Consider the following 12,126-nt stretch of genomic DNA (forward strand, 5'->3'; position numbering starts at 1 on the left):
TCCCAAGCGGTGCACTGTAGCAGTGCGCCACCGGGCCGGCCCAGGAGCACCTTTTTAAAAAAAGTTTTATATAGAAGTACTTTGTATTTTGTGTAAAATTATTATTGACATTATAACAATTCCACCATATTGACCATTGACCTTTAGAAAAGCTAGGTAGTGACAAAAATGCTTTCCAAGTAGAGAATAAGAACAAAATTTAATTCTTCTAGGTAAGCCAGCATGCTTCCTTTTATTAGACAATGAGCATTATAAAACTCACCTTTCCCTTTTTGCTTTGGCTGCTGGGAAGCTCAGAGCTAAGTTTTCTCCTTGCAGTTGTAGCAACTTCTTTTAGGATTGGGACTTGGGTAAGATTATTTCCATCCTTTTGTTACTTGGCTCTTGTACTTTCACACACACATATACCTTTTCAATAGTTTTCTTGTACCTGTGAATTTTATTGCAAGTGATAATACATGGTGAATTCTCAGCAAGTACCAGATTGATTAATTGACTGACCAGAAGGGATCAAGTAGAAGATGAGCTCTGAACTCTTGACTTCCATGTTCTCTATGCTCGTCTGTCACTTCCGCGTGTTCCTCTCTCCTAAGCACCACCATTTGCTTAAACCACAAATCTAGAAGTCACCCTTGATTTACCTTCTTTTTTCAACCCTAACATTCAACCTATTAGCAGAGCCTGTCAGTTCCATCTGCAGAGTGTATGTGGACTCTGTCCACTTCTCTCCCACTCCACGGTCACTGTCCTAGTTTACGGAATTTATGTCTCACTGCAGCAATAGCTGCCACTCTGGCCCCTCCTATTAACTTGCTGTAGAGCTGCTATGGTAGCTCTTTAAAATCTGTCATGTCACATCCATCCACTGCGGAAAATGACTCCATGGCCTCCTGTTCACTTAGAAAAACCGTGCAGCTCTTATCGCCACACACACACACCACCATATACCACACACACACCACACGCCACACACAAACACTACACACACTACACACACGCACCATCCATACCACACACATCACACCATATACCATACAAACACCACACACCACATACACACAACACACACTACATACACACCATACACATTCACACCACACACAACACACACCACACACAACACACACCACACACACACACACACACACACACTTGTTCATTTGCTGGCTTCATTGCCCGTATCTCCTTCTAAACTTTAGATGCTGTGAGTGAAAGGACTTTGTGTGATTTATCCACAAATGTATATCCCTGTGTGTCCCAGTGTGTGGCACACAGTAGGTGCTCATTATGTGTTGGTAAATGAATGAATAAGTGATTCAAAGCTCCTTCCCAGCATCCCTCAGATTGACGTGGGTAGCAACAGAGACTTTCCGGCCGACAGTCGGAGTGGAGCCAGTGCAAGGCGTCCAGCTCCGGATCCACGTTTGCGGCTCCACTCCGAGAAAGCTGCACTGTCAGTCACGGCGCACACGCAGGCGCTGCGGGGGTGGGTGGCGCAGGGAGGGTCGGCCGGGACTTGTGGTCAGACGCCTCAGAACGGGGGCTGCGCGTCCCTGGGCTTGGGCGATCCACAGTGATAGAAGGACTTCCATGAATGTCTTCTACAGCTAGATTGCATACGTGCAATAAACCTGCCCCCTTTGAGTATGGAAATACACAGGATTTAACAAAGGTGGCTTCAGTGCTTCACTGTAGCATCCTGATTCTATCACATGGGTTCCTCTTCCCTACCGATGGTGACTATGGGCAGCACCACCTCTGAAACCCTGACCCTTCCTGCCACTCAGCTCCACGACCCATCCTGCAGAGTGTGACAGTGGTAAAATCGTGGAGGTAGTGATTGGTTTTCTCTTTTTCTTGCTAAGTTCTATGATTATTCCCTGAAACCCGTTAACATTGACCCCAACTATTTAAGTCGTTTGGGGTACACCTGGGGTTCCAGAAAATGATTTGCCATCAGATTTAATATACCTTTGGTTGATCTTTAAGTGTTGTACTTTCCTATACCTACTACGAAAATTTTCAAACATACAGCAAAGATCAAAGAATAGTACAATAAACAACTGTAGACTGTCCACCTGGATATAACAATTGTTTACATTTTTCTGTATTTGTCCTCTCCTCCCGACCACATACGTTTTGTTTTTTCTGAACCATTTGAGAGCAAATTGTAAACAATTGTGATCCTTAACTATAAATATTTCATTAGGTTTCTCCTGAGGACATTTTCCTTTATATCCTCAACACCATTATCACACCTCATAAAATTAACTTTAACATCATCTATTCATTACATATTTAAATTTTCCCAACTGCATCAAAAGTGTCTTTTATAGCTTTTTTTTTTTTTCTCTAACCAGGATCCAACCAAAGGTCAGTATATTGGTTGTTATGTCTGTTTTATCTCTTTAAATCAAGAACAGTCTCCTAGCCTTTTTTGTTATGACTTTGGCTTTCCGAAGTGCCCAGTCCAGTTATCTTATAGAAAGCCGCCACATCCTGGGTTTTTCTGGCTGCAGACTTGTTTTCAGTTAAGCAGTGTTACAACCTGGTTTAAGGTAAGGAAGTGTGCCTCTGCCAGTGCTGATTTCCTCAAGATCGCTACGCAGGATTATTTATATCTGGTCGACTCCTGAGAAGAATTTGAGGCAGTTTATAAAACAGAAAGTCTGTCCAATGAAAGAGAAAATGTTTTTTAAAGGTGGGAGGGAAGGGAGAAATATGCTCTAAACATATATTAATGTGGTTAGTATAACTAAACATGAATTTTAACTCTGAGCTTTCTGACTGCCAAAGCAAAAATGGAAAGAAAAAAAAAGTTAAAAATCATCTTTAGGAAAGATGAGCTTTACTCACACTAGATAAAATGATTCGTCCTACAGTTTCTTAGACAAATGATACCACACAAAATAATGAGCAGCTTCTTTAATGGCATCATGGATGGTTTAGGAACATTCTTCACTGAGCTGTTTCTTTAATACAGAGCGTCAAAGCCAAGGACACAACATTAAAATGTAATTCAGTGAAGTCATTTTAAAAATGAGTCCAGTCTAGGTAAGTTGATTTCTGCATCTAACATGATACAAGGAGAGAATGTGATGTGCCCTGAGGACGGGTGTACAGTCTGGCCCTAACTCTTGTCCCCAATCCCTCACTGTCTCGCTGGCCTCCCCTGGACAGGTCCTGGGTACAGGCAGAGGCCAGCTGGACCCTGGGGATGGAAATCGAACAGGTGCAAGGCTGGTCATGAGGGATGAAGCTAAAGCCCAAGCCAGGACTCCCCTAGATGGACAGCCCCCAACCAACAGCCTCTACACAGAAGTGGGCCACTGCTGAACTTGTGAGCTCCACCAGGACTGTCTAATATTTTTGTATCTGCTCAAGTGCCAAACCAAGGTTCTGAAAAGCAACTGCCTTCCTCCTCCCCAGAGAATGTTTAGAGAAGGTATCGCAGCAGCGAGGATGGACCCCTGCTCTCCGTAGGAGTGGGGGCCCTCAGGATGGACCCCTGCTCTCCGTAGGAGTGGGGGCCCTCAGTCTTGCTCCTGTCACTAAGTGGGGAGGGTTAGCTGCAGAGTGTGCCCCTTGCTAACCTGTGCTGTTTAGTATATCCATTGGAACTTTAGAACGTGTCTGTCAAAAAAGACAAAATTCATGTTCTTTCAGATAATAATTTTTCAATTATACATTATATGTGATGGTATAAAAATTATTGGCAATGGAAAAATATTCCCCGTGATGTCACTGCTCCTGAAAATCAGCTAAGTCACCTGCTCAGAGAGATTCTCCGTGGACTCCTTTGTTCTCTGTCAGTGCCCCTATTTATTTCCTTTCTAGAATAAAACTTGTGATTATACATATACTTATATTTAGGTGTGTATGTACGTATAAATATGTACATGTGCTCGTATAAGCTCACATATGTATTTGTATTCCTTTTCAGTCTTTAAAGATTTTTTTACATTTAAAATCGTCATTCAAAAACAATTTTGTATGGTACTTTCTCACTTGATTTTGTATTATACCCTTTTTTCCATTACCATATGGTCTTTACAAAGTCATTTTTTAAAATAGACAAGTGATTTTCCATTGAATCAATGCACTGCAGTTTAATTAACTGTTTCCCATTTTTGGGCAAAGTCTATTGTTTCCATCCCTCCTTTTTGTCCTACGTAAATCACACTTCTGTGGCCCTAGTTGTACAATAAGATCAATGGCTTGCAGCTACCCTTTCTGGCTTGCGACCGTTAAATGACGCCAACAGCAGGGAGAAGGTGATTGCTTTTCCTCTTGCTGTGGCTGGGAAAGATGCGTCCAGGTCTTCGGAAAGCTGTGTCATGTTATTAGAGTATAAGAGGCTGGGACACAGCCCTCTTATGCAGTCTGAGACTGACACCTGCCCTGGGCATGAATGAACCCAGAGCTGCTGGCATCGTGAAAATGGGACACAGAGGCTGGCAATGGCAGATAATTTAGAGGCTGCTTGCTCCTGGTGTAGAGTACTGGAGGGGTAAGGCTTTGCTGGGAAGGGGTCTGCACCGTCTTGGTGGGACAGCACTGTGGTAATTCGGTCACCCAGTCTCTCTCTAATGTGTTTTCACCAAAGCACGATGCATATTGCTATGGAAGAGCGACTGGAAGGGTCTCTGGGGATCAGCCACGCTGATATTGTGGCACTGGGTGGGACCTGTCCTGAGGCCATATGTTTTTAACATCCTGTGCTCCACATGGAGCTTTGAAGTTCACGACCTTGCTCCAGCTCCCACAGGGACTGCCCTGTGCTTCCATCACCCCTTTTCACTGTTGACCTTGTCTGCGTGCAGGTGCCACCCCCGCGCCTCTGCTGGGACTCCAGGACTCCTAAAAAGGAGGGATTATGTCTTTGGAATTATTCATTTCCACTAATAGAATGAATATTTTTAAGGAATCAGCACTTCACTCCAGTGAACTGAACTGTCGCTATTTTCCTGTGCTGATCTGGCCCTTGGCTGCACATGCAGGTCAGGTCTGGCCAGTTCATTACCACGGTGTTGTCACTGCCCTGTGTTCCATTTGCTGGTTTCCTCGTGCTCAGTCTCCCCTTCAGTATTTTCCCTGTAAACGCAGCGTCTGCATCACATCATTTTCAGTGGCTCTGCTCTCTCTGTTCTCCTTACTTTAACTCTTGGTACTGGACAAGGGAGCTGTGTCCACGACTACGCCGGGAGCATCTTCAAGCACGTGGAGGAGGTGGCCTGGGGCAGACCTCTGGGGTGGGTTAGCAGCCTCACCAGCACCACAGATAAGTGGTGCATTGCATGGAGCTCCTGCCCAAGCGCAGGGCACCCAGCACCCGCTGCCCTGCGACCCTCCCGCGCTCCCTGGCCAGCTGGACTCCGGCAGCTCCAGCTCCTCTTTCCACACTTGTGGTGGGAAGGTGCAGCCAGATGTGGGTCTTGCCTGAGCTAAGCCCTGACCCGTTACCGACCAGCCTCTCCGAACATGTTTTCTGTATAGTTGGTTGCTGAACTCCAGAATTTCAGACAATGCTGAATTTACTTCTTTTATAGCTAGGAATTTCAGGAGCAGCACCACAGGTGTTTAACGTGGGAGTCTCTCGTTGCTATTAAAATAAACCTTAATCAAACAGGGGTGTCGGGACTCAAAGAGTTAGATAGCCTTTAATACATGATGTCAGTCACCAGCGCACATGTTGCAAGTTGAGTCATTTGGTAGCATAGTAACTTTATATGGCCAGAAAGCCAGCTGTGAATATTTAAAAAGGGGATAAAAGCCCGTTTTATTTCTGGACAAATATATTTCTGATCATAACTTAAATATTTTCTTTAGTCGAAATACTGATTTCCCTTTCTCACCAAGTTCTCTAAAGAAGCCCTTACTGAGCCGGCCCGTGGCTCACTCGGGAGACTGTGGTGCTGCTAACACCAAGTCAAGGGTTAAGATCCCCTTCTGGTCACCTTTAAAAAAAAAAGAAGCCCTTCCTGTCCTTTTCTTTTTCAACTCCACCAACCACGTTTCTCGTGAGAGATCCTGCACTTCAGTTAAAATCTCACTGTTGAACTAGGTTTGAAGCACATCTTTTAGGGCTGGCATTCTGCCCTCACAGAATGTTGTAAGTAATAGTTTTTCCTGGGGGATTGGAAAATTCCTGGTGCTACAGTGAGGACACTGAGGCGCCTAGAGACTGGCTTATGCCAAGGTCACGTGGTGGCTTCCATGTGGAATTTAAAACTCTCGACTCCCAACCCAGTGCTGTCACACTCGGATGTCATTTGTCAGAAAGCATACCCTCTTCAGAGAAAATGTGTTTTGTGGTTGGTCAAATGAATTTTGTTGAAAAAAGTATTTTAATGTCATTTTTCATAGTGATCTAGAAAATTTAAAGGCCATACTGACTTTTCCATGAATTATTTTACCTATTTCTACCTGTACCTATCAACACAGAGACCAGGAAAAACCCACATCTCCTCATTTGTAAAATAAGAGAGACAAGGTGAACACTAGGTTTTACGGATCAGTATCCAGGAACCATCTGACTTCGAAATACCAAACCAAGATGTATATGGACATAATATCCTTAAGTGCCACATGTTATAATGAAAAGTAAATAGATTATCAATTAGATTTTAAAATATTTTTAATTACATAAATAATACAGAATATATTCTCCTTAATTAAAAAAACAAATATTACAGAAAAAGACTAAAGCCCAGTGTGACCCCCACCACTCATCCTAAGCCCTCCTGTCCCACTCTAGAGACTATTTTGATTTGGGTGTACACACAGAGGCCTTTTAAAAATACCCATATATATATTTCCCTCAAATTTACGTAGCATTGCTTCTTGTGTTGTTTTATTGAACGTAATTTATTTCACAAACTTGCTTTTTTTTTTTTTTTTTTTTGTCTTTTTTCCGTGTCCGGCAACGGATCGCAACCCTCAGTGTCGTGCCCGTACCGGACCGGGGACCGGCAACGGGATCGCAAGCCTCGGCGTTGCTCCCGCGCCTCGCTCAGCCAGTGAGCAGGAGCCGGTCTGTACGTGGGATCCGAACCCTCGGACGGGAGCGCCGCCGCGCTTCCCAAGCGGCGCACTATCCAGTGCGCCACCGGGCCGGCCCCACAAACTTGCTTTTAATGCAATCTATTTCACATCTTGGTTTTTCAGTCAACAGGCTGTTTTGGAGATTTCTCCATGTTCTTTTACATAGATGTGCCCTCTATTTTTTTCATTTGGGCTGTTTGCAGATTTGCTCCTAGTCTCCTGCCTAGACTTCCCAGGTGCATCTGAAATGTAAGCCCCTCCCCCTGTTTGAAGTATCGCCCTTTTTCTACCTGTTTATTCATCCTTCCTGCCCCTCTACCTCTGTGGGAGTTGATCATGCGCCCATGATCTTCTTAACCTACACTCGTATCTGTTATCACTGGGATTTCGCTGGATGTTTTTATTATCACAGGGCCTTGCCTTAATTATATTTATTTGTTCCTACATCTGTCTCTTCTACCAGACCACCCCTGTGAACACTGGGGCCACGTTAATGTTCATCAGTCTACCCTGCACCGTAGTGCTGTGCTTGGCATGTAGCAGGTGCTCTGTTAAGGTTAGTTGACCTGTCTGAGGTGGGGCCCCTTAGCTTATGGGAGGAATCTGCTTATAAGGTAAGGACAGAGAGAGGGCAGATTTGCTGCAGACCAGGCTGTGGCAGGGATGGCTGTGCCAGGGGAAATGCCCCCTCGGAGCCCCCAACACACTCTTTTGATCAGGGAGACTCGAGGCTGCTGCTTCGTTTGCACAGCGCAGCCTGTGGCTGAAACGGAATCTGGAAACCAGCTTCCCACAGTGCTTCTGCTACTGTTAAAAATAAACCAAACTCTCTCTAGGTAGGTTTGTTTTTTTTCTTTAAATAAAGAAAATATCCTACATCCCTCCCAATTGTGCCTTTGAGCTAAAATCTGAAGCAAAGACTTAATCTTTAACTGAAACTCAGGGCAAAGCACAAACCCATAATGGAAACGCTAACCTTTTTAATCCTCCTGTCATAACCCACCTCCCCAGGAGTTGCCCACTCGGCATCTATTATTTGGGGTCCGTGAGAGGGGAACGGAGACTGTCAGCAGGAATGCTGATGTAAAAGCTAACATAGTATAAAAACTATACAGCAGTCTATTGTTCTGCATAAAACACTTTCTTTCATTACATTTATTAAACATGTCAGACAATGCCGAGTTTTTTAGACTAACAAATATAAATAAGGAATAAAAAAAAGATTTTGGGAAAATGTGTGTATCTCATATTTCATGTCAGATGATGGTTATTTTTTAGACTAGCAAATACAAATAAGGGTTAAAATTAAAAAGAAAATATTCCAGGAAAACTTCTGTAGTGGCTCATTCCTTGGAACCTCACATAAGTTACTCAGGAAGACAGTGATTAAAAAGACACATATGATGGGATAAGAGTTTGATTTTTTCACCTGCAGGGGAGGTGGGTATGAGAGGAAGAGGTGAGGCGAGCTATGTACTCTCTGTATATGAGAAACCACCAGTGGACATGAGTATATTTTGAGGAAAGTTTTTGTAGATTTAAGAAAATGCTTTGTATGAAAAGATACATCCTTTCGAACATGATTAATATGTCCTGCCTGTAGCTTTCCACTTAAATTATTTGTAATTCTAGCGAGGAGGAAGCGTTTCTTTCTAGCCAAAACAGCCATCTGGATGAATACAAATGAGTTTATAAGAGGCTGGAGTTACTAACAGGGTAAACTTGCGGGCAGGTGACCGCCCTCATTTGAGTTCTGTGCTGAATGCTGTCAGCCGCAGCCTGGCCTGCGTTCTCCTTGGGTTTGGTGGATAGAGGGCCAAGCAAGGTTGCAGCTCACTCTGCAGCAGATTCTGCCTGTTGTAGAGATGGGGGAGAGGAGAAGCAGGTTCCAGAACCTTCCACCATTTCCAGAATCTTCTTCAGGTTCCAGAACCTTCTGCTGCCTCCAACATGTAGATTCCTTCACTGAGCAAAATCAATTTGCCAGTTGCCAGCCTGGAGCCCTGAGTGAATCACCCATCACAGGACAGGGACAGATAGAAGTCTCCAGGGACCCACATTCCTCAAGATCTACTGTCTCGGGAAGGGACCCAAACCCAATTTCTTAGATCTGCCCTCCTGTGAGAATGGGGTGGGAAGAGACCTGCAGCCCCACGGGATGAACAGAAGCTGGGAAGTTACTGGGTTGCCTTCTTTCTGAGAAGGGAAAGATTGGAACGTTCGAGAAAGAAGATTTTCCCAATACTTGGCTTCCCCAATGCACAGAGGTTAAGAGCTTGGAATCAGATTTGTGGGTTTAAATCCTGCTCAGCCTGTGGGATCTAGACAGTTTCACTTTCCTCTACTGGAAAATGATGGTGATAATAGGACTGGCCCCACAGGATGGCAGTGACAATAAATGACTTAATGCATGGACTCTTACCACACCGCCTGGCACATGTTAGAGGTCAAATAAATGTTAGTTGTAATTATTCATACCTTATTAATAATGTTATCACTATTACTTACTTATCTTTGACAGTAATTAAACAGACTGGATAGCTAAAAAAAAACTTACCTCCAGGGCCGGCCCGGTGGCGCACTGCTACAGTGCGCTGCTTGGGAGTGCAGTGGCACTCCCGCCGAGGGTTTGGATCCCACATACAGACCGGTTCCCGCTCACTGGCTGAGCGAGGTGTGGAAGCAACGCCGAGGGTTGCGATCCCGGTGCCGATCCCGGTGCCGGTCCCGGTCCGGTACGGGCGTGACACTGAGGGTTGCGATCCGTTGCCGGACACGAAAAAAGACAAAAAGGAAAAAAAAAAAAACTTACCTCCAAGGCTGTGATCAAAGAGAGAAGTTGAAAAACAAGGGTGACTTTAGAGAGGGACAACACTGGCCCAAATGCTGAAGAGTAAAAACTAATGTCTTTAAAATTAAAACTCTAAAATGACTTGAACAAGAATTAATTGTGTTGGAGTCCATTTGGAAGATAAAATTGGACATTTTTGGAAGATAAAATTGTTTGCCCCTCAGCTCTATGTCAGAACTGGTTCTTGGAAAAGGGACATCGGGTGATATGGCCAAAACCAAGAGTGTCTGAGGACTCTCCCTATGTTTTAAGCAGCCAAAATGAGGTGTTTTTTCTTCTGAGTAACAGAAGAATAAGCCACAAGAATAACAAAGAAATTAAGAAATCAGGTGAATGGCTTAATGGCTTAACACCTTTCCTGCTAAGAGCGGTGACCTGTTGCCTTTCCTATTTTCTTCTTTAGTGCAGGTACAACAAGGATATAACCACAGATCACCTGAAATGGGGAGTTCATGTCACATTATTTTCCATTGGTGAGTAATCGACAGGAAATGGGAAATGTCACCACGAGGTGGGCTGGCCATCTGGTCGAAGCCTCCGTATGAACACAGCAGCTGATCTGCATGGAAATATTAAAGCAACAAAGTCTGAAGCAGTTTCGCTTCTCCAGGGAACTTCAGTTCATGCATGGAAGGAAAGCAATAAGGACCAATTATTCTGGATTTGGCTACACAAGGCACATGAAAATTATCTCATGTAGGGTAATTCGAAAGCTAAGTATTTTTTAAAATAGCCATCAGTCACTCCCGGTAACACATTCAAACAAACCAATCAATCTCTAAGGAACTACCCATTAATCAAAAGATGGTGGTGAGATGTTGGCAATTTTTCATTATTCCACGTGCAATATTTTAAATCTGACATGCTGACAGAGTGGTCTGAAAATATGAAATTATCACGTCCAAGAGGAAGAACAGTGAAGCGTCACAGTGGTGACCATTTGTGTATTAACTATTTATCATAGATTCCCATGTTTTCCTTTTTAATGTGTTCGCTTCCTTCTTGTTTGGGGAACATGGTATCTGTAGTTGAAAATGACAATATTGAGAGTCCTTACCACTGAGCATGGCTGGAACTTTGGGGAGCCCAGAGCTTCTGCGGTCCTCAGAGCTGAGGTTTTGCCATCAACATTGCAGTCTCGGCAGGCCGACGGATTGGACGCACCCTACAGAGCAGCCTTCTGCTCTGATGACATTTCTTACTTCAGTCGTGAGATGGATCGGGCTATTTAGCAGGTGATGGCAAGGCCAGAAGGAAAGATTAATTATAATTAAACAGAAGTGAAATCTGTCTCAGGTATTATTGCCCCGGCCAACCTCACAAGTGTGCAGAGCCAGTAGTTGCCTGGTGGGACTTAAAGTTAATTTGAATGATCATAGCTTTTAAAAAAAGAGTAAAGTCCTTTGTCTGTTTTTAGTTTTTCTACCTCAGTGAAACAAACATCCCGTAAGTTCTGCTGGACTTTCAGATCTCTGGAGTCAGTAGGATCCATAGTCTTTTCCGGGACCCAGCTTTGCCAGGGAGAAGGAACAGTGAGCAGTAAAAATCGGACTTAAAAGATTGTGGAGGGCTGGCCCGGTGGCGCACTGCTACAGTGCGCTGCTTGGGAGAGTGGTGGCGCTCCCGCCAAGGGTTCGGATCCCACATACAGACCGGTTCCCGCTTACTGGCTGAGCGAGGTGCGGGCGCGACACTGAGGGTTGCGATCCCGTTGCTGGTCCAGTCCGGTACGGGCGCAACACTGAGGGTTGCAATCCATTGCCGGACACGAAAAAAAGACAAAAAGGAAAAAAAAAAAAAAAGATTGTGGAGCCGGCATCCTGGGTTCTGTTCTGGTTCTCGTAGCTGTGTAGTGTTGGTTGTCAGTTCATCTTTCTAGGCTCAGCTTTATCATCTGTAAAATGGGAGTGTTGAGACCTAGATCTGTCACCCATGGGCCAAACCTGGCCCACCTCCTGTTTTTGTAAATAAAGTTCTATCGAACACAGACATGCCCATTCATTTACATATTGTCTGTGGCTGCTTTCTGGCTAGAATAGCAGAGTTGAGCAGTTGTGACAGAGACCAGGTGGCCAGCAAAGTCAAAAATAGGAGGGTACTTCAAAGAGCCTGTGGAAAGATTTGTATTATCTTTAATTCTCCTTTTCCACAGACTTTTTGAAGTATCCTTGTACTGAAAAGTTTGTTGACCCCTAGACTACAAAATCCCCATCTAGATTCCTTCCAACCTT

The sequence above is a fragment of the Galeopterus variegatus genome, unplaced genomic scaffold (genome assembly GCF_000696425.1).
Source record: "Galeopterus variegatus unplaced genomic scaffold, G_variegatus-3.0.2 Scaffold1226, whole genome shotgun sequence".
NCBI classification, from domain to species: Eukaryota; Metazoa; Chordata; class Mammalia; order Dermoptera; family Cynocephalidae; genus Galeopterus; species Galeopterus variegatus.